Source organism: Macaca fascicularis, chromosome 1 (genome assembly GCF_037993035.2).
Source record: "Macaca fascicularis isolate 582-1 chromosome 1, T2T-MFA8v1.1".
Taxonomy (NCBI): Eukaryota; Metazoa; Chordata; class Mammalia; order Primates; family Cercopithecidae; genus Macaca; species Macaca fascicularis.
The window spans coordinates 59242917-59264134 of record NC_088375.1 but is presented as its reverse complement, the minus strand read 5'-3'; the positions used below and the strand labels follow the sequence as shown (position 1 = coordinate 59264134).

Here is a 21218-nt window from a genome sequence, read left to right as displayed (position 1 = left end):
TTTTCCCTCTGTTTGATGGTTAAAGTGCATAAACATAGGATTATCACATCCACTTGATGAAATGACCCCTAATCATTATGAAATGTCATTCTTTATCTCTGGTAACATTCTTTGCTCTGAAATCAACTCTTGTTGTTATTGTTTCATTTTTGTTTTGTGAGACAGGGTCTCATTCTGTCACCCAGGCTGGAGTGCAGTGGCATGACCACGGCTCACTGCAACTGCTGCCTCCTGGGCTCAAGAGATCCAATCTCAGCCTCCCAAGTAGCTGAACTACAGACCTGCACCACCATGCCTGGCTAATTTTTTGTATTCTTTGTAGAGACAGGCTTTCACCATATTGCCCAGACTGGTCTGAAATCAACTTTGTCTGGTGTTAATATAGCAACTTCAACCTTCTTTTGACTAATGTTAGCATAGTATATTCTTCCTATCCTTTTAAAGGTTTTATATTTAAAGTTCATTTCTTATAGATAGCAAATAATTGAGTCTTACTTTAAAAAAAAAGTCCATCTAACAGTCTCTGCCTTTAAAATGAAGTGTTTAGGCCATTTAGATTTAATGTGATTATTGACGTGGTTGGATTTGAGTCTATCACTTCGCTGTTTATTTATTTATTTTTTAATTTTTTTGAGACAGAGTCTCACTCTGTCACCCAGGATGGAGTGCAGTGGTTCAAATCTTGGCCCACTGCAACCTCCACTTCCCGGGTTCAGGAGATTCTTCTGCCTCAGCCTCCAGAGTAGCTGGGATTACAGGTGCCTGCCACCACACCCAGCTAATTTTTATATTTTTAGTAGAGACAGGGTTTCACCATGTTGGACAGGCTGGTCTCGAACTCCTGACCTCAAATGATCCGCCCACCTTGGCCTCCCAAAGTGCTGGGATTACAGGCCTGAGTCACCACACCTAGCTCCATTGTTTATTTTCTATTTGTCCCATCTGTTCTTTGTTCAATTTTTTCTCTTTTTCTGCTTTAGATTGAGTATTTTCACAATTCCATTTTATCTCCTTTGCTGGTTTATTAGCTATAACTCTTTGTTTTGTTATTTCAGTGGTTGCTTTAGGATTCATACTATTTATCTTTAGCTTACCTAAATCTACCTTCAAGTGATACTATACCATTTCATGCATAGTATAAGAACCTTGCAATAATGAGCTTCCATTTCTCTCCTCCTGACCTTTGTACTATTATAACCATGCATTTCCTTTTCCAAATGTTATAAATCCTGAAATACAACCTTATTATTTTTGCTTAAATAGTCAACTATCTTTTTAAAAGTATTAAATAATTTTCTTTCTTTCTTTTTTTTTGAGATGGAATCTTTCTCTGTCGCCCAGGCTGGAGTGCAGTGGCGCTATCTCGGCTCACTGCAACTTCCGCTTCCCGGGTTTAAGTGATTCTCCTGCTTCAGCCTCCCTAATAGCTGGGATTACAGGTGCCCACCACCATGCGTGGCTAATTTTTGTATTTTTAGTAGAGACAGGGTTTCGCCATGTTGGCCAGGCTGGTCATGAACTCCTGACCTCAAGTGATCTGCCCGCCTCAGCCTCCCAATGTGCTGGGATTACAGTCATGAGCCACCACACCCAGCCAGTTTTAAATAATTTTTTTTAATCATATTTTTAAAATACAATTGTAGCTACCATTTCTTCTATTCTTTATTTCTAAAAGATATTTTTTCTAGATATAGAATTCTATGTTGACAATATTTTAAAAGAACTTAAAAATGTTACTCTGCTGCCTTCTTGCTTGTATTGTTTCCAATGAAAAATAAGACATCATCTTTACCTCTGTTCCTTCTTTTTACTTCTGCCTTAAGGACTTATTTTAACATTTCTTACATTGGGGACTGTTTGTTGTGAATTATTTCCCCTTTCGTATGTCTGAACATGTCTTTATTTTCCTTTTAATTTTTAAAACAGCTTTATTAATATACAATTTACATACCATACAAGTCACCTATTGAAAATATACAACATGGCCAGGCACAGTGGCTCGTGCCTGTAATCCTAGCACTTTGTGGGGCTGAGACAGGTGGATTGCTTGAGCCCAGAAGTTTGAGACCAGCCTGGGCAATGTAATGAGACCTCTTTTTTATTTTTTTATTTTTTTTTTTGAGATGGAGTTTTGCTCTTCTTGCCCAGGCTGGAGTGCCATGGTGCAGTCTTGGCTCATTGCAACCTCTGCCTCCCAGGTTCAAGTGATTCTCCTGTCTCAGCCTCCCAAGTAGCTGGGATTACAGGCACCTGCCACCATGGCTGGCTAATTTTTGTATTTTTAGTAGAGACAGAGTTTCACCATGTTGGCCAGGCTGGATGAGACCTCATTTCTACAAAAAATCCAAAAAATTAGGTGGGAGGATCGCTTGAGCCCAGGAGGTTGAGGCTGCAATAAGCTGAGATTGCGCCACTGCACTCCCACCTGGGTGACACAGTGAGATCTGCCCTGCCCCACCGCCACAAAAAAGAAAATGTACAACTCAATGATTTTAAAAAGCTACTTAATTGGGATATAATTGACATACAAAAAGCTGTACATATTTAGTGTATACAACTTAATGAATTTCAATAGTTTTTAGTATATTCACACAGTTCTGCAACTATCACCACAGTCTAATTTTAGAACATTTATCACCCCAATAAGAAATCTGGTACCCATTACAAGTCACTCTCCACTCTTCCGTGCCCCCAACCCAGCCACTGCTCGCTTACTTTCTGACCCTGTAGAAAGAAACTATTAATTTATTATACTTTCTAGTCTCCCCAGACTCAGCTCCTTCTCAACTCAGGAACTCTCCGAGCTTTGCTTGGGTTCTTTCTGCTGCACCACAGCTTGGAAGCTCTTTCACATAGTAAGCTGGGACAATAAGAGGGCGCCTCATTTGTTTCTCATCTCTCACAGACCACTCTCCTTTACTGCCTGATTTCCAGTGTCCTGAAAACTGTTGTTTGATATATTTTTCCCTCTGTTGTTATTTTAAGCAGGAAGATACCTGTTACTCCATCTTGGCCAGAGACAGATATTCATTAAAATGAAAGTCCCACAGGGCCAGGGCGCAGTGCCTCACAATCCCAGCACCTTGGGAGGCCAATGGAGGCAGATCACTTGAGGTCAGGAATTGGAGACCAGCCTGGCCAACATGGCAAAACCTAGTCTCTACTAAAAATACAAACATTAGCTGGGTGTGGTGGCACTCACCTATAATCCCAGCTACTCAGGAAGCTGAGGTGGAAGAATCGCTGGAAGCCGGGAGGTGGAGGTTGCAGTGAGCTGAGATCACGCCACTGCACTGCAGGCTGGGCAACAGAACAAGACACTGTCAAAAAAAAAAAAAAAGAAAGAAAGAAAGAAAGAAAGAAAGAAAGAAAAGAAAAAGAGAGAGAGAGGGAGGGAGGGAGGGAGAAGGAAAAAAGAGCCACATTAAACAAACCTGACTGAGAACCCACAGGTCTCCAGATACTACATTTGTGGAACATCAGTTTAAGAAATTTTATACAATAACAAAAAGGCAAATAATTTAAAAATAGGTAAAGTCAAGGCATAGTAATCCCAGGACTTTGGGAAGCTGAGGTAGGAGAATTGCTTGAAGCCAGGAGTTTGACAGCAGCCTGGGCAACATATTGAGATCCCGTCTCTACAAAAAATTCAAAAATTAGTTGGGCATAGGGGCACATACCTGTAGTTCTGGCTACTCGGGAGACTAAGGTGGGAAGATTGCTTGAGTCCAGGAGTAATAGGTTACAATGAGCTATGATCACACCGCCGCACTATCTCCTGGATGGCCGAGTGAGACCCTGTCTCTTAAAAAAAAAAAAAAAAATTGGAAAGAAAGAAAAATAGGTAAGAAGGGGCACATGTTCTCAGGATCTCCTGAGGGCTGTGTCATGAGAAACAAAAAATATATATAAAATAAGTAAAAGATTTAAATAGCTGGGCGTGGTGGCTCACGCCTGTAATCCCAGCACTTTGGGAGGCTGAGGCAGGCAGATCACAAAGTCAGGAGTTCAAGACCAGCCTGGCTAACATGGTGAAACCCCATCTCTACTAATAATACAAAAATTAGCCAGGTGTGGTGGTATGAGCCTATAGTCCCACTTTGGGAGGCTGAGGCAGAAGAATCACTTGAACCCGGGAGGTGGAGGTTGCAGTGAGCCGCGATCTCGCCACAGCACTCCAGCCTGGGCGACAGAGCGAGACTCCATCTTAAAAAAACAAAAAACAACAACAAAAAAAGAGATTTAAATAGACTTTTTTTTTCCAAAGAAGATATGCAGATGGAAAAGATGCTCAACATCATTAGTCATTAGGAAATGTAAATCAAAACCTCAATGAACTACCAATTCACACCCATTAGGATGGCTATAATAAAAAAAGCTGGTAATAACAGGTGTTGGTGAGGATATGGAGAAATGAGAACCCTCCTTGTTAGTGTGAATGTAAAATGGTGCAGCTGCTTTGGAAAACAGTTTGACAGTTCCTCAAGAGTTAAACAGAGTTACCATATGACCTAACAATTGCACTCCTAGATATAGATCCAATATAAATTTAAAAACTCATCCACACAAAAATTTATACATGAATGTTCATATCAGCATTATTCAAAATAGTAAAGAACCGGAAACAACTCAAATGTTAATAACTGATTGAGGGCTGGGCAAAGTGGCTCACACCTGTAATCTCAGCACTTTGGGAGACTGAGGTGGATGGATCACTTGAGGCCAGGAGTTCGAGACCAGCCTGGCCAACATGACTAAACCCTGTCTCTACTAAAAATACAAAAATTAGCTGGACATGGTGGCGTGCACCTATAATCCCAGCTACTTGGGAGGCTGAGGCAGGAGGATCACTTGAACCCAGGAGGCAGAAGTTGCAGTGAGCCAAGATTGTGCCATTGCACTCCAACCTGGGCAATAAAGTGAGACTCTGTCTAACAACAACCACAACAAAAACCTCACTGTTGTTTAAAGAAAAAAAATTAATTAAAAAAAAAACAAAAACTGAGCAGGGCATGGTGGCTCACACCTGTAATCCCAGCACTTTGGGAGGCCGAGGCAGGTGGATCACCTGGGGTTGGGAGTTCGAGACCAGCCTGACCAACATGGAGAAACCCCATCTCTACTAAAAATACAAATTTGCCGGGCGTGGTGGTGCATGCCTATAATCCCAGCTACTCGGGAGGCTGAAGCAGGAGAATCGCTTGAACCTGGGAGGTGGGAGTTGTGGTAAGCCGAGATCGCGCCATTGCACTCCAGCCTGGGCAACAAGAGCGAAACTCCGTCTCTGAGATCGCACCATTGCACTCCAGCCTGGGCAACAAGAGTTAAACTCCACCTAAAAAAAAAAAAAAAAATGATTGAGGAGAGCAAAGATCACCTGGCGACCATCAAGCCGACCATCCAGAGGCAAAATTTCTTATCTGAGGGATTTAGAAGTAATTGGACTTCCCTATTATTCTAAAGCAAGCATCTGGTACCAGGTTTTTAAAAAAATTTTTAAGTAACTAGAATTTCTGTACATCTACTGAATGAATGCATGTTGAAACTCGTTGTGCAGCCCTTGCTGACATTAAGGCACCAAAATATCTACAAATGTAACCACTTATCATGACCTATGTGGCTAATATGGTCCACATTACTCCTAAGCTCCCGCTTTAAGGTCCATAAATACCCCTAAGGAAAAGTCTGCCGTGGGGCACTTACTTTTCTCATGCTGAGGCACCTCACTGCACTCTTCTCTTCTCTTCCTTCCTTCCTTCCTTCCTTCCTTCCTTCCTTCCTTCCTTCCTGCCTTCCTTCCTTCCTTTTTTCCTTCTTTTTTTTGGCTGTAATTGTATTCATTGCAAAACAGTCCTCTCCAATTTTACTGAGGTGGCTGACCACATCCACAACTAAATCTGTCTCTAAACTGGAATTCGGTTGCCGCCCCAGCCCCAGCCTCCGCTTTCTTGTTGGCACCAGGGGGCACAGCACTCTGTTTTTGTAGGTATCTCTGTCGGCTTCCCCTCCTGTGAGTCTTGCAGGTCGCTCACCCTCCAGACCTTTAGGCGGAGGCCTGCCAGTCTCTGGACAGCTGTGGCGTAGGATGGCAGGCACAATCTCCGGGGGCAGATGAAGGTAATCACGGAGATACTGGATACCTCATTGGTAAGCTACCAGTAGAAACGTCTCCAGGCAAACTGTTCCTTCACGTAGCCTCGGGACTTGAGAGACTGCATGGCCTTCATGACACGAAGGTTGGGCACATTCTTGTCTGCCAGCTCCGGGTGCTTAGGCATGTGGACATCCTTCTCGGCCACCATGACTCCCTCCTTGAAAAGGAGTTCATAAATGGCAATCCAGTTCTTCTTAGGCATCAACATCTCGGCGACTGTAGGGTCTGGGTCCGGGGCTGGAAAGGCGCGTTCTTTCTTTCTAATAAAACTTTCCTTTTTCAAACCTATACTGTTGTCAATAAAGTCTTCCTACCAACCCATGAGTCAACCCCTTTTTTTCTGAGATAGAGTTTCACTCTTGTCACCCAGGCTGGAGTGCAATGGCACGATCTCGGCCCACTGCGACCTCCACCTCCCGGGTTCAAGCGATTCTCCTGTCTCTGCCTCCTGAGTAGCTGGGATTATAGGTGCCCGCCACCACATGTGGCTAATTTTTGTATTTTTAGTAGAAACGGGGTTTCACCATGTTGGCCAGGCTGGTCTGGAACTCTGGAACTCCTGACCTCAGGTGATCCACCTGCCTTGGCCTCCCAAAGTACTGGGGTTACAGGCGTGAGCCATTGCGAGTGGTGAGTTAACCACTTTTTGATGCGGGGCTCTGACACCTTACCCAGCACTGATGACTTTATAAATAATATATTCTATGTCCTACATATTATTTGGCAATAAAAAAGGAATGAAGTACTTATTAGTTAGTGAAAGAAATAAAAATATTTCCCTTAAAATATCCTTCTTTGGGGCCGGGCATGGTGGCTCGCCTGTAGTCCCAGCACTTTGGGAGGCTGAGGTGGGATATATATCCTTCTTTGACATATTTTGAGACAGCTGTTCAAAGGGCCTTGCAAACAGAAGTAGCCCTGCAAAGCTGTCTTTGGTGGGAGAGATTTGCATCAGTAGAGAAAATCTTCACTGATGCAGGCCTTCTCTTCTTTAGATTTAGGAGTCTAATCAGAGTCTCAGATTAACTGAGACTCTGACAAATTTAAAGGTCTGAAAGAAATATTTACCATCAATTCTCTCTGAGGGCTGCTACCTGTGAGATTTCATCTACCTAACAAGACCACTTACGCTAGCCAGGCCTCATCTTTTCCCCCTCTCATAACATGTCTTGCCACTAAAACCTGCTTACCACGATAACCTGTTTTTGGCCATGCCCTGAGTTACCATTCATTTTGTAACCTCAAGATGGTATGGCCGGGCGCGGTGGCTCAAGCCTGTAATCCCAGCACTTTGGGAGGCCGAGACGGGCGGATCACGAGGTCAGGAGATCGAGACCATCCTGGTTAACACGGTGAAACCCCGTCTCTACTAAAAAATACAAAAAACTAGCCGGCCGAGGTGGCGGACGCCTGTAGTCCCAGCTACTCGGGAGGCGGAGGCAGGAGAATGGCGTGAACCCGGGAGGCGGAGCTTGCAGTGAGCTGAGATCCGGCCACTGCACTCCAGCCTGGGTGACAGCGCGAGACTCCGTCTCAAAAAAAAAAAAAAAAAAAAAAAAAAAAAAAAAAAGATGGTATAGGCCAGGCATGGTGGCTCACACCTGTAATCCCAGCACTTTGGGAGGCTGAGGCGGGCAGATCACCTGAAGTCAGGAGTTTGAGACCAGCCTGGCCAACATGGTGAAACCCCATCTCTACCAAAAATTACGAAAATTAGCCAGGCATGGTGGCACACACCTGTAGTCCCAGCTACTCAGGAGACTGAGGCAGGAGGATTGCTTGAGTCTAGGAGGTGGAGGTTGCAGTGAGCTGAGATTGCGTCACTGTGCTCCAGCCTTGGTGACAGAGTGAGACCCTGTCTCAAAACAAAAAAAAGATGGTATGTAACCTCCTATACTCCATTCGGAGGTTAGGGTAACTGTGCAGTACTCCCCCACGTGCATGTTAATAAATCTATATGCCTTTTCTCCAATTAATCTGCTTTTCGTCAGTTGCTTTTTCATTGATCCTTCAGAGGGCACAGGGGAAGCTTTTCCTTATGTTATGTAAAAGAAACTAGACACGAAAGACCACACATTGTATGGCTACATTATGTGAAATGTTCAGGCCAGGCAAGGTGGCCTGTAGTCCCAGCACTTTGGGAGGCCAACGTGGGCGGATTGCTTGAGTCCAGGAGTTTGAGAACAGCCTGGGCAACACGGCAAAACTCCATTTCTACAAAAAATACATAAAAATTAGCCAGACTTGGTGGCCGCATCTGTAGTCCCAGCTACTGGGCAAGGGGGTAGAGGGTACTGAGGAAGGAGGATCGCTAGAGGCCAGGAAGCAGAGGTTGCAGTGAGCCGTGATTGCACCACTGTGCTCCAGCCTGGGTGACAGAGCCAGACCCTGCCTAAAAACAAAAAACAAACCAAACAAAAAAATATTTGGAGCAGGCACATTTGTAGAAATGTAAAGTGGATACGTACTTGTGTAACCACCCAAAGGGTTCTCCTTGCCCGATACCCAGACAGAGCAGACATATCAAGACAGGGGCATTGCAATACAGAGTTTAATTAATTTACAAAGAGCTTGCTGAAGGAGCGATGGAAGTTTCATTATTACTCAAACCAGTCTTCTGGAAAATTTGGAGACTGGCATTTTTAAGGATAATTTGGTGGGTAGGGGCCAGGAAGTGGAGAATGCTGATTGGCTGTGTCAGAGATGAAATCATAGGGGGCCAAAGTGGGATTATTCTTCCTGTCCTCTGTTCCCAGGTGAGATCCCAGAACTGGTTGAGCCAGATTACCGACCTGGGTGGGGCCAGCTGGTACATCAGAATGCAGTGTGAAAAATGTCTGGAGCCTGATCTTAGGTTTTACAATAGTGATGCTAGCTTTCAGAGCAACTGGGGAGGTTCAAAATCTCGTGGCCTGTCTGCATTAATCTTTTGAGATGAAGTCTCACTCCGTCGCCCAGGCTGCAGTGCAGTGGCGTGATCTCGGCTCACTGCAGCCTCTGCCTCCCGGGTTCAAGCGATTCTCCTACCTCAGCCTCCTGAGTAGCTGGGACTACAGGCCCCTGCCACCACTCCCAGCTAATTTTTGTATTTTTAGTAGAGACGGGGTTTCACCATGTTGGCCAGGCTGGTCTCCAACTCCTGACCTCAGGTGATCCACCTGCCTTGGCCTCCCAAAGTGCTGTGATTACAGGCCTGAGCCACTGTGCGCCCGGACTATCTGCATTAATCTTGAGGTTAATTTGCTAGTGCTGCACAGGCAGTCTGGTCCCCAGGCAAGAAGGGGCTGTGTTAAGGGAAAAGGCTGTTTTCATCTTTGTTTCAAAGTTAAGTTATAAGCTAAATTCCTCCCAAAGTTAGTTTGGCCTACGCCCAGGAATGAACAAGGGCAACTTGGAGATTAGAAGCAAGATGGAGTCAGTTAGGTCGGATCTCTTTCACTGTCATAATTTGCCCATTGCTGTAATTTTTGCAAAGACAGTTTCAGTTGCTTGGGAGGTTGCAGGAAAATGCAGGAGTGATTGCAAATGGGTACAGGGTTTCCTATTAGGTTGATAAAATGTTCTGAAATGGTCTGTGGTGATTGCAAAACTGTAAATATACCAAAACCCATTGAAATGTACACTTTAAACGGGCAAATCATATGACATGTGAATTATATCTCTCTTTTTTTTTAAAGAAATTTTATCATATACCGTATGTCTATGTGGGCTTCCAGCAACCCTTCTGGCGCTCCTGGAGATCAGGTAGGACTAAGAATTCATGGCACGGCCTTTTGTATTATCCGACTCCCTCCCTCCCTCCCTCCCTCCCTCCCTCCCACCCTTCCTTCCTTCCTTCCTTCCTTCCTTCCTTCCTTCCTTCCTTCCTTCCTTCCTTCCTTCCTTCCTCTCTCCTTTCCTTCCTTCCATGAACTAGATGCTATCCTAGGCACTGAGCATACACATATTGACCGAGATCTAATCCTGTCGTCAAAGAGTTCACAACCTCATGATTGTCCTCAGCCCCCTGTAGCAAAGGAAACTTTTATTGGGACCACTTCTGTATACCCTGAGCTATGAGGAGTAAATCTAACCTTTCTAAAGTCACATACATCTGCACTTAGTGGGGGCTCAGGTGACGGAACTCTAGTGCTCATAAGCAAGTGAAACACACAATGTAGATTTAATATCTTATAGCTCTTTAGTCCTTCTCATCGCCAGGGTGGGTCACAGAATGCCCATAGTGAAGGAAGCCAAGTCTCCTTCCTTTTTGGGTCTCAGGGTCCAGACATTGTGTAGCTGGAAGCTCATTACTGAGACACTCAGCAGCTGCCAGGTGGGCAAACTCCCTATTTCCCACGCAGCCAAGCCTGACCACCATTATTGCTGGCTCGTGTACCCTTTCCTATAAAGTTGGTGGTTGACAGGGAAGATCCTGGACATTCAGGTCATGGTGCCATCAAGAGCATGGGGCCATCAACCTCTGCTGTGGTCCTTGATTTCACTCCCTATTCATCTCAGTGTGAAGCTGCCTTCTAACCTGGGGCTGTGTCTTATCTCTGACCCAGCTCTTGCTCATGCATGATGACTGCTCCCTGCATCCCTGTATTATCCCCAAATGATAGCTGCTATGTCTTGTGGTTGCTTGTGAAATCGCTTTTACAAAATTATAACTGAGGAAATTATGGCAGTGAAAGAAATCAGACCTAACCATTTTGCTTCTAACCTTTAAACTGTCCTTGTTCATTCCTGGGCGTAGGTGGAAATAACTTTGGGAAGGAATTCAGTTCATGATTTTACTCTGAAACAAAATTAATAATAGCCCTTTCCCGAAAAGACCCTCTTCTTGCCTGGGGACCAGTCTGCCTTTGCAGGGCTAACAAATTAGCTACACGATTTGAAATGACAGTTTAGGGGTCATGCAGTCTCTGACTCCAACAATCTGAACCTCCTTAAATTGCTCCTAGGGATAACATCACTGTTGTAAGCCTAAGATCAGTGCTTGAGATATCTTGCCGACCCTACACTCTGGGTGGATCAGCTGACACAACCCAGAACCATAATCTGGCTCAACCAGTTCTGCCCTCCCACCCAGGAACAGAAAATAGCACAAAAAACTCACTTCAACCCTCTATGATTCCATCTCCAAGCTGAGCAGTTAGGACTCCCCACTTCCCAAGCCCCTACTTGCCAAATTAAAACTCTGATCCAAAAGAAAGAGAGATCAGACTGTTACTGTGTCTATATAGAAAGAAGTAGACATAAGAGACTCCATTTTGTTCTGTATCTGAGATGCTGTTAATCTGTGACCCTACCCCCAACCCTGTCCTTGCAAGAGACACGTGCTGTGGTGACTCAAGGTTTAATGGATCTGGGGCTGTGCAGGGTGTGCTTTGTTAAACAAGTGCCTGAAGGCAGTATGCTTGTTAAAAGTCATCACCATTCTCTTAATCTCAAGTACCCGGGGACACAAACACTGGGGAAAGCCGCAGGGACCTCTGCCTAGGAAAGTTAGGTATTGTTCAAGGCTTCTCCCTGTGTGAGAGTCTGAAATATGGCCTCGTGGGAAGGGAAAGACCTGATCCCCCAGCCCGACACCCATAAAGGGTCTGTGCTGAGGAGGACTAGCAAAAGAGGAAAGAAAGCCTCTTGGCAGCTGAGATAGAGAAAGACATCTGTCTCCTGCCCGTCCCTGGGCAAGTCCCTGGGCAATGGAACTTCTCGGTGTAAAACCCGATTGTATGTTCTATTTACTGAGACAGGAGAAAACCGCCTTAGGGCTGGAGGTGGGATGTACTAGTGGCAAGGCTGCCTTTTATGCACTGAAAATGTTTATGGAGATGTTTGCATATGCACATCAAAGCACAACACTTTTCCTTAAACTGATTCATGTCACAGAGATCTTTATTCACATGTCTTTCTGCTGACCTTCTCCCTACTATGACCCTATTGTCCTGCCACTTCCCCTTTTCCAAGATGGTAAAGATAATGATCAATAAATACTGAGGGAACTCAGAGACCGGTGCCGGCGTGGGTCCTCTGTATGCTGAGCGCAGGTCCCCTGGGCCCACTTACTTTGTCTTTGTGTCTCTTTATTTTCTTAAGTCTCTCATTCCACCTGATGAGAAACGCTCACAGGTGTGGAGGGGCAGGCCACCCCTTCACTTCAACCCTCTATGATTCCATCTCCAAGCTGAGCAATTAGCACTCCCCACTTCCCAAGCCCCTACTTGCCAAATTAAAACTCTGATCCCCGAATGCTCGGAGAGACTGATTTGAGTAATAATAAAACTCCGGTCTCCTGCACAGCCGGGTCTGCGTGAATTACTCTTTCTCCATTGCTATTCTCCTGTCTTGATAAATCGGCTCTGTCTAGGCAGCAGGCAAGGTGAATCCGTTGGGCGGTTACACTTGTGTGCTTATCTTATCTCTCTTGCTGCAATACAGTTTTTGTTAACTGTTGCTTTCTGGTTTGGACCCTGCCTACTACTGTTTTTGAGGTCTCAGCTTGGACATAGCCTCTAGTTATTCCTGGCCACTTGCTATAAGAACACAAAGTCAATTCTTCCCCCTCTAAGAATCAGTCTTGGTAGGCTTTCACCCATCATTGCTAGTCCACTGCCTTTGCCAGCTGTGAGCTGCCATCCATCCCAGCCTCCTGTTTCCCCCTTGGAGTCTACTTCAAAAGGCATCTCCCTTTTCCTCAGCATCTTCTCTTAGTGAAGATGGCTCAGTAAATACTTCTAAAACCTTGTTTCCCTTAGCAATGCCAAGTCTGTAAAAACTGCTTTCTTTCCTAAAAATACGTTTCCGAAGGTACCATCAATGAAGATCTCCGCCTGAAATGACCTTCCTGACAGCAAGTTGTATTTTCCTCAAATGCTTTCCATTCCACATGCTCTTCCAGAACCTTGCCACTCACACATCAGGAAATGGCGTCTCTGTCCCCTTCTTGGAAACTGGGTGGGGCTTCATGACTGTCTCAACTAGTGGAGCACAGGGGAGGATCTGCTACGGGCCTTTTGAGGCCAGTTTTCAAAAGGCGAGACAACTTTCTCCTGCTCTCTCTTGGGATGCTTGTCCTTGCAACCAGCCACCATGCTGTGAGAGAGTCCAGGCCCCATGGAGAGACCACATGTAGGGATTCTGGCTAACAGCCTCAGCTGAGGAGTAAGCATCAGCCTACAGCCACAGGAGTAAGGCAGACTCTGTGAATAATCCAGCCAGCTCTCATCTGACTGTAATCACAGGAGAAATCCCAGCAAGAACAATCAGCTGAGCTTGGTGAAAGCCTAGAACCATGAGAGAGAAAGACAAATGACTGCTCTGTTACACTGCCAAGTTTGGGGTGGTTTGTTGCCCAGCAACAGGTAACCAGAATGCTGTCCATCTCCATACATTATGAGCCTAACTGCCCTTTATGGCCCAGCTCATTAGCCTGTCACCTCCCATGTAAGCCTTCGCTAATCCCCACAATGGAGTTCTCTCCCTGTCTGAACTCCCGGTGCTCTTCCTGTACCGGTCTCCTCTCCCAAATCTGGGTGCACACTTGATCTCTCCCCTCACTGTAAAGTCTCCATTCATATCTCTCGGCACCTAGCCCAATGCTTGGCACATAGTGGGTGCTCAATACAGGCTTTCTCTGTCTGGATGTGTGAAGGATAGGGAAAGGGATCTTGGGGAGAGAACACCTACCAGTGGAGAAGAAAGGGTCCTGAGTGGCAAAACAGTTTCCATGGCTTTCAAAGGCCTTTTTCTCTGACTAGTGTCCTAGGACATTTTTGGCTTCTCTGCTAAGAATGTAGGATCATGAGTTAGAGTCAAAAGGATTTATTAACAAGTATCAAGTGGTCAGAGGTGTTGGAGCCAGAGCAACTCCATCTTGTGTAGGGGCTGGGTAAAATAAGGCTGAGACCTACTGGGCTGCATTCCCAGACGGTTAAGGCATTCTAAGTCACAGGATGAGATAGGAGGTTGGCACAAGATACACGTCATAAAGACCTTGTTGATAAAACAGGCTGCAGTAAAGAAGAGGGCCAAAACGCACCAAAACCAAGATGGTGATGAGAGTGACCTCTGGTCATCCTCATTGCTACACTCCTACCAGTGCCATGACAGTTTACAAATGCCATGGCAACATCAGGAAGTTACCTTATGTGGTTTAAAAGGGGAGGCATGAATAATCCACCCCTTGTTTAGCACATAATCAAGAAATAAGCATAAAAATGGGCAACCAGCAGCCTTCAGGTCTGCTCTGTCTACAGAGTAGCCGTTCTTTCATTCCTTTACTTTCCTAATAAACTTGCTTTCACTTTACTCTATGGACTTGCCCTGAATTCCTTCTTGCGTGAGATACAAGAACCCTCTCTTGGGGTCTGGATTTGGACCCCCTTCCTGTAACAAAGTGCTTCTTGGAAAGAAAGGATTGTCCAAGCTGAGGGTTTTCTTAGGATTACAGTGTACGGCCACTTGGGGGAGCTGAGGCGCTGCGAGGTGTCTTTCACAAGTTCACCAGCAGGTGGCAAGCTTACTCGTGGTTTCTTGCAAACCGGTTTTATCCACGCACACATTCATAAAATACTGAGCACCTACTCCATGTAAGGCTCTGTGTGAGCTACAAAGGAGGGTAAGCTACAATTCCTGCCCTCCAAGACCTTCCAGTTTGGTGAACTCAATGTTTCTTTATTATTATTATTTTTTTTTTTGAGACGGAGTCTCGCTCTGCTGCCCAGGCTGGAGTGCAGTGGTGCGATCTCGGCTCACTGCAAGCTCCGCCTCCCGGGTTCACGCCATTCTCCTGCCTCAGCCTCCCGAGTAGCTGGGACCACAGGCGCCCGCCACCACGCCCGGCTAATTTTTCGTATTTTTAGTAGAGACAGGGTTTCACCTTGTTAGCCAGGATGGTCTCCATCTCCTGACCTCGTGATTCACCTGCCTCGGCCTCCCAAAGTGCTAGGATTACAGGCGGGAGCCACCGCGCCCGGCCAACTCAATGTTTCTTTAGCTTGTCTTTGGGTTGAAATAGTTCTTCAAAAGTCATCCAATCCTTTCTTCTGTCAGTGTAATTTAATATAATCGACCCTGATGGAAGACAGGTGTCAAGAGTCTTGCCAAGGCCGGGCGCGGTGGCTCACGCTTGTAATCCCAGCACTTTGGGAGGCCGAGGTGGGCGGATCACCTGAGGCCAGGAGTTTGAGACCAGCCTGGCCAACGTGGTGAAACCCCATGTTGGGGGGTTTCTACTAAAAATACAAAAATTAACTGGGTGTGGTGGCGCATGCCTGTAGTCCCAGGCTGGGAGGCTGAGGCAGGACAATCGCTTGACCCTGGGAGGTGGAGATTGGGCACCTGGGCAACAGACCGAGACTCTGTCTCAAAAAAAAAAAAAAAAGTTTTGCTGAAAGTCTGGTTATTTTCAGTCTACTTCACTGCTTTAAGTAGATAGGCCAGGTGATCATAGATAAGATCAGAGCAGTGAAGGTGGTGTGGCTAGAGACCAGGAGAACAGGGAGAAAGAGATTTTAAAGCAGGAGGAAAGCAAACTGATTGGGAGATTAGGAGCTGGCGTGATTGGAACTGGGCCTGTCAGAAAAGCCTATCCTGAGCCTTCAGCCAGCTCCCTGTGCCTGCACTTCCTTAGAGCATGTGGAGCCATGCACAGCCAGCTGCCCAGGAGCTCCCTGCTGCCTGCTCCTGCCCTGAGTCCCCAGCTCCTCCTGCTTTCCCCTCCCCACACTTTGGCTGTGAGAGTCACTCCACAGTTTTGCCTGTTTGGGACAGAGGCAGTGGTGCAGAGGGAGGAGGAGGGAAGTGACCTTACATCAAGTTCAGGCCAAGGGGAGGGGAAGAGGAAGTGGTCATTTAAAAACCTATCTAGACTGTTTCACAGTGTCCTTAAGGACCCAACCCTGAGCCACTCCAGTGCATTTCTGAATCACCTTTCAAGCTCCCCTGGAACATTCTTTGTGCTTCACAGTGTAAATTTCAGCTTGAAAATCAGAAGAGGTTTCTGGATCAGGAACCCCCTGGAGTTTTTATTTTGTTCCTTTCTAAATGGATTTCCCCTTTTCTTGCCTCCAAGCATTTTATTTTTACAACATGTATACACTGCCTTTTCCTATTTTCATTTGCTTCTGGCTGCCAAGCTCATTTCTCCAGCACACCCTGGGAGATTCTAGGAAACCTCCTTAGAAAACATGAATACAGGGACTGAAAGCAAATGCTGGGCCTTATTCCACAAGCCCCCTTTGACTTGCCTCATCACAGCCTAGGCACAGCAGAACAGCGCCAGAGCCAGGGAGAGCCTTGCAGATCACTTACATGGGTAGGCGGGCCTAGTCATATTCCCAGGGGCCCACAGAGATACTACCACCAAGCACGACACATTTCCTAGGAACTCCATTTCTCTGAACAGTCAGTAATTTTATTTTTATTTATTCATTCATTTATTTTTTGAGACAGGGTCTCACTTTATCACTCAGGCTGGAGTACAGTGGCATGATCTCGGCTCACTGCAACCTCTGCCTCCTGGGCTCAAGCAATCCTCCCACCTCAGCCTCCCTAGTAGTTGGGACTACAGGCATGCTGCACGTCCAGCTAATTTTTGTATATTTTGTAGAGACGGGGTTTTACTGTGTTGCCAAACTTGTTCTCAAACTCCTGGACTCAAATGATCCACCTGCCTTGGCCTTCCAGAGGGTTGGGATTACAGGTGTGAGCCACCGTGCCTGGCCAGTGAGTCATTTCAAACATTATCTTTTTATGAAGACAAACACAGTTATGTGCCAAGGAGAATGCAAAATTCAAATAAATTTTTACAATAAACCCCAAGACTTCAAGGACTGGGAATGGACTGATTCTGACAACACTGTGGTTATCACATCCACTTCTTTGCTGTCAGAGGTACCTCAGTGGAAATTTTTGAGAATACTGAGTTAGTCCAACCTCCCATTTTACCCATGAGGAAAGCTGAGGTCTAGGCCATGGTCACACAACTACTAAGTTCGTTACTGCCGTAAGCCCTGGTCTCCTCACATGCAAAGCAGGGGGTAAAAATAGTCCTTACTTCATACAGCTACTACAAAGATTAAAGGGGACTATTGTGTAAAATACCTGACAGGTAGTAAATGCTTAATAATTATAATTATTCCTCATTATCAACAGTATTTTATTTGTTTTTTGGTTTTTTGAGACACAGTTTCACTCTGCCACCCAGGCTGGAGTGTAGTGGCTGGATCTCAGCTCACTGCAACCTCTGCCTCCCGGGTTCAAGCAATTCTCTTGTCTCAGCTTCCACAATAGCTGGGATTACAGGCACATGCCACCACGCCTGGCTAATTTTTGTATTTTTAGTAGAGATGGGGTTTCACCATGTTGACCAGGCTGGTCTTGAACTCCTGACCTCAAGTGATCCACTGGCCTTGGCCTCCCAAAGTACTGGGATTAAGGCATGAGCCACTGTGCCAGGCCATCAATAGTATTTTAAACCATAGATGACTGAGACCCTAAATCATAGAGCTGAGATTCAAACTGCAAGTTTAGGGCTGGATCTTTTTTTTTTTTTTTTTTTTTGAGATGGAGTCTTGCTCTGTTGCCCAGGCTGGAGTGCAGTGCCACAATCCTGGCTCACTGCACCCTCTGCCTCCCGGGTTCAAGCGATTCTCTGCCTCAGCCTCCCAAGTAGCTGGGATTACAGGTGCCCACCACCACACCTGGCTAATTTTTGTATTTTTAGTAGAGACGGGGTTTCACCATCTTAGCCAGGCTGGTCTTGCACTCCTGACCTCGTGATCCACCCGCCTCGGCCTTCCAAAGTGCTAGGATTATAGGCATGAGCCACCGCACCCACCTTAGGGCTGGATCCTTTAAAGCATAGCTGTCCCTGGTGATCTAAGGGGTCTTGCTTTACGCTGGGGTCCATTTCAGCTATGATATGGCTTTGAATACCCCATGGGAAGTGTGAACACTGATGTCTGTAGAAAAACATTCTCCTCTGTGCAGTGAGGTCTTTACTCTCTGAGCCTTCATATCCCCCAAATTTATTTATTTAGCTCTACAAAATCCTCAATCCCTTCAAGAAGAACTTGGGGAACATGGCTGGGCGCGGTGGCTCAAGCCTGTAATCCCAGCACTTTGGGAGGCCGAGACGGGCGGATCATGAGGTCAGGAGATCGAGACCATCTGGCTAACACGGTGAAACCCCGTCTCTATTAAAAAATACAAAAAACTAGCCAGGCGAAGTGGCGGGTGCCTGTAGTCCCAGCTACTCGGGAGGCTGAGGCAGGAGAATGGCGTGAACCTGAGAGGAGGAGCTTGCAGTGAGCTGAGATCCGGCCACTGCACTCCAGCCTGGGGGACAGAGCAAGACTCCGTCTCAAAAAAAAAAAAAAAAAAAAAGAACTTGGGGAACATGTCACACATTTTCTAGGATGTAGGGAAGAGGAATACCAAATGGTTTGGTATAAAAGGGATTTGTACTCCTTTAGTAAGAAGTACTAAATAAATGCCATAACCTGCCATCCCTTGCCTTTCTTGACTCCTTTCATGTTATTTTCTTTTGAGACAGGATCTCACTGTTGCCCAGGCTGTGGCAGGATCAGCCTTCACCTCCTGGGCCTAAGCAATGCTCCCACCTCAGCCTCCCATGTAGCTGGGACTACAGGTGTGCACCACCATGTCCAGATAAATTTTGTGTGTGTATATATATACACACACACACACACACATATATACACACACACACACACACACACATATATATATACACACACACATACACACATATATATACACATTTTTTTTGTAGAGATGGGGTTATACCCAGGTTGGTCTCCAACTCCTGGGCTCAAGTGATCCACCTGCCTCAGCCTCCTAAAGTGCTGGGGTTACAAGTGTGAGCCACTATGCCTGCCTGGCGACTCCATTCATTTTCTTCCCCAGGCATCGCCACACTTTCCAGGTGTGAAGACGCCTGGGGAAGGCTCCCAAGGGTCCTTCCTCCTTGAAGCTCTCTCTCTCGGCCTCCATGCCATGAGTTTCTCCTACATCCTTCATCATTCCTTCTCAGTTTCCTCTGTGGGCTCTCGGTCACCCTCAAAGGGTATTTCTTGGGTTTCTGAGCCTGCTCCTTTTTATAAGCTCTCTCTTGACTGAAGACCCCAAAATCTCTTTCACCAGCCCTGGCCCCTCTTTTGCTCTGTGTTCAATTGTCCACTGGACAGTTTCACTTGGATGTTCCACAAGCATCTCAAATCCAACGAAACTAAGTTCATTATCCCTTCTTGCCCCCTAACCTGCAGCTGGTTCTGAATTCCCTAACTTGGTGAGTTGCCCAGCCTAGAAACAAGGAGGCATCCCTGACTCCTCCCTCCCTTTCTGCTGCACCCCACCCCCAGAAGAAAATTGTTTATCAAGTCTGGCAGATTCCGCCTCCTCAATAACCCCCAAATCCATCCCTCACTTTCCATCCTCGGGGCTACGGCCAGTCATCACCTCTTCCTTGGACTGTTGCAATAATCTTCTGGTAGGTGCTCCTGGCTCTCCTCTCACCTCAAAGGGAGTCATCGCTATCTTCCTAGAATGTTTTTCTTTTTTTTTTTTTTTTTTTTTTTTTTTGAGACGGAGTCTCGCTCTGTCGCCCAGGCTGGAGTGCAGTGGCCAGATCTCAGCTCACTGCAAGCTCCGCCTCCCGGGTTCCCGCCATTCTCCTGCCTCAGCCTCCCGAGCAGCTGGGACCACAGGCGCCGCCACCTCGCCCGGCTAATTTTTTGTGTTTTTAGTAGAGACGGGGTTTCGCCGTGTTAGCCAGGATGGTCTCGATCTCCTGACCTTGTGATCCGCCCGTCTCGGCCTCCCAAAGTGCTGGGATTACAGGCTTGAGCCACCGCGCCCGGCCCTAGAATGTTTTTCAAACTGATCATGTCGCTTCCCTACTTAAGGTCCTCCAATACTCCCACTGGTCTCAGGACAGTCCACCCACTTCAAGTGGTGTATAATGTGCGCCATGTTCTTCTGGTCTCTGCCTACCCAACAGGTCCATCTCTCTCAGAATCCTGTCTTTCATCTCAGATGTCAGCTTGGCTGATAAACTTGCCATTCTCTGGTTGAACAATGCTGCTGCAAGATCTTGCCCCTTCTTCTTGCTTCCTGGACAGCTCTTAATCATCTTTCCTGACCCCAGGCTCTCCCCCAGGGAAAAAGAATTAAGCATTCATCCTTTGTTACTCACTGTCCCCTATATCCCTTCCTTCATGCCCATGAAAGACTTTGGGACCCTGATATTAGTTTACCCATTAGATGAGTAAACTTCTTGAGGTCACGATCCAAGTTATAGTCTTCCTTATATTCCTAGAACCTAGAGACCAGCACAGAGTGGGGCTCCAATAAATGTCTGCTGAGTGAATGGGTGGTTGGATACATGGATGAACAGGTGGATGGATGGATGGATGGACAGACAGATGGGTGAACAAGTGGATGGATGGGTGAATGAATGAACGGATGGATGGACAGATGGATGAAAGGATGGACAAGAAGATCTCTGGTCCAGACTGGATCTCTAAGCTCTCTGGCATGATGGGCAGAACTAAGTCAGCCACATTTCCTTACACTTTCATCAGCCTCACACCAGGTCCCCCTCCCTTGGGATCAATGTGGAAAAGAAAGGTTTCACCACAGGAGAGGAGAATGAAGATGTAGCATCAGGATGCTGATGAGGGAGGAAAGAGAAGAAAAGATGCCAGATGAAGAGGCAGAGAAAGTTGGAAGCTGGAGGTCAGGGGCCCTACTTCCTGCTGTAACAGGCCCCACTTCATCCCCAGCAGCCATCAAATACCAACCCAGAGGTGTTGGGAAATAGAGTGCACAGAGAGGCCATAAAAATACTGAAGAGGTTAGACATTTGTGAGAGTCCTGAGAAGCAGGCAAGCCCCTAAGTGTGTCAAGACTCCTTCTAGAACCCCCAGCAGATAATCTCTTGGTGATGAGCTCTGACTGCATTGTCTCTGCAGATGTGGGTGCTGCTGGCTGGCTGGGGCCAGTCTAGATATGGTTATATAAATAAGGTCAGCCAGAATGAGAATGTCCGCCT

The 21218-nt window shown here is 46.3% G+C and overlaps 1 protein-coding gene and 1 pseudogene across 2 annotated transcripts in view; one reads left to right on the top strand and one right to left on the bottom strand.

Moving 5' to 3' along the window:
- Window positions 1-21218, top strand: part of CSRP1 (cysteine and glycine rich protein 1) — a 64015-nt gene that overhangs the window by 15804 nt on the left and 26993 nt on the right. Inside the window, exon 2 of one of the 2 annotated variants that reach the window (XM_015448771.3) lies at window positions 9832-9898. The exons of the other annotated variant lie outside the window; for it this stretch is intronic. The gene's annotated coding sequence lies outside the window, so the exon portion shown is untranslated. The remainder of the gene's footprint in view (window positions 1-9831; window positions 9899-21218) is intronic. 2 annotated transcript variants of the gene reach the window in all.
- On the bottom strand, window positions 5757-6473 carry LOC102142540 (small ribosomal subunit protein eS10-like; annotated as a pseudogene).